Below are 2,500 nucleotides of genomic sequence, written 5' to 3' on the forward strand. Positions count from 1 at the left end.
CAGGAGCCCACTATAACGAAAGAAAAGGAATGCGAGGGACAAAGTAGCAATGAAAACAAAAGAGAGCTAGAGGCGGGCACTATTTCCGCCAAATTCCATGTGTATGGTGTTATGGTGTTCAGATTAGATACTCACACATAGCATATAAACGGATATCTGGACCTGCATTAACACGAATATGTTATTGTCTTTATTATGATCATTATTATCATTATTGCTATCATTATCATTCTGATCATTGATATTATCATCATCATTCTTATTATAACTATTGTCATTATTATTGTCATCATTCTTATTATCATTATCATTGTTGTTATTATCATCATCATTATCATCATCATCATCATCACCATTATCATTTCTACTATCATTATCATTATTGATATTGGTGAACCTAGGAACTTCACCGTTTATTAGAAAGCAAGTTTACTGTAATCTGATTTGCATACCATTCTTATTACGTGTTGTTTATCGAGTCAAGTGATATAATTTTTATTGACCGTCTTGATTTTGATTTTGAGTTTTCTCATCATCATCATCATTATATGAATCATGATAATCATAAAAATGATTTTAATATAATAGTTTTAAGAAATGATTTTAATCTAAAAAATAATTTTAAAATATAATTAAGAAATCATAATTTTATTTGTTCTCATCACCATCAGAATCTTTATAAGTGTCATTTATAATCGTCATTATTATCGGCAAACAGCCGTCTGGTTAGCTCATTGGTAGCGTGTCGACTTCACATCCCCGTGGTCGGCAGATCGAGCCCCGTCCAAGTTCGTGAGCTTCCACTGTCCCCTGGCGGTTACTGACGTAGCTGGGCACTGCGTTGGGTAAGGACCAAGCTCAGATCGAGTCAACACTCGTTGGCACATTCTCTCACGAGTCATCACACGCTGACACAGGCGGGCTCGCGTCACTGCATACAAGCCCGGCGTAGCATCTGCTCCGCAAATCTGGCTTATCCTTAACTTATCGGCAAAATTTCATTAATGTTTTTCATCTATGGCACTGTTATCGTATATTAGATATCACTTATTGGAATATTATCATTATTAGAATATCTAATCTTTGTTCTTATCATTTTTGTTATGGTAATAATGATTTTTTTTAAATTTATGTTGATCTTATGATTAACATCTTCTTATAATTACTATGATAATCATAATGAACATTATTTCTATTTTCAGTTACGTATCATATATCTTTTTATCTTTTATTACTGATAACAATTATCATCAATTGATATTACGAATTTCATTAACATCACTAATGCTATTGTTGTCCTTATTATAATTGAGGTGATCATTGTTATCAAGATTAATAACATCCCTCTTACCCTTATTATCTCACTTATCTTTGTTATCATTATCATCATCATCATTATTATTACTATCATTTTATTTTAGTATAATTTTCATTTTCTTCATTAGATATATTTTCATTTTCATTACTATTATTACTATAAATATTATTAGTGTATGCATTACTATTGTTATTATCATTATTGTTATTCTTATTAATGTTGTTATCATTATCATCATCAATAACATTACTATTATTATCATTTTCATTATCGCATTGTTGTTATTATCATAATCATTATCATCATCTTTATTATTATATTTATTATAATTATTATCACTATCAGTGTTTTTATTATGATTATCATTGTTGTTGTTTCTCTTATTATCATTTATGTAATTGTTATTATAAATACTATCATTATCATTATCATTATCTTTTTCACGATTATATTTATCATCATTATGAATATGAATATGGTGATGATGATGAATATCACTATTATTATCAGCATTATAATCATATTTGAGGATCATCATTTTCATTATCAATATGTCTATTGTTTCATTACATTTCTTATCTTTATTGATATTATCATCACTATCATTGTCATTTTTATCATTATCATTCTACCATCATTATAATTATCATTATTATAATCACTATTGTTGTTATAATTACCTTTACTATCATTATCATTACCATCATTATTACAATCATACTTAACCTTATTATCATTAGTAATGATAGCTTTCATCATCATCATTATTGTTATCATTCTTTTCATTACCATAATTATCATGATTAATATCAGTGTTATTATTATTATCATTATGATGATTATGATGATTATCATTATCATTGCCATTCTTATCTTCATTCTTATCATTTTTATTATTATCATTAATGTCATTATCATTATTGTTGTTATCAATTTTATTACGATCAATATCAATATTATCATTATTGTTATTGTTGTTTTTATCACCATAATCATTATCATTGGTAATATCATTTGTATCATAATTATTATTGTTTTTACTATTTTATTCTCATTATCATTAGCATTGGCATTAGCATTGGCATTATTATCATTATCAGTATGATCATGATAAGTACTGTTATCATTACTGTTATTATCAGTATCATTATAACTATCATCATCATTATTACCATTAATGGC

The sequence above is a fragment of the Penaeus japonicus genome, unplaced genomic scaffold (genome assembly GCF_977035675.1).
Source record: "Penaeus japonicus unplaced genomic scaffold, GWHDUDI00000001_assembly GWHDUDI00000026, whole genome shotgun sequence".
Lineage (NCBI taxonomy): Eukaryota > Metazoa > Arthropoda > Malacostraca > Decapoda > Penaeidae > Penaeus > Penaeus japonicus.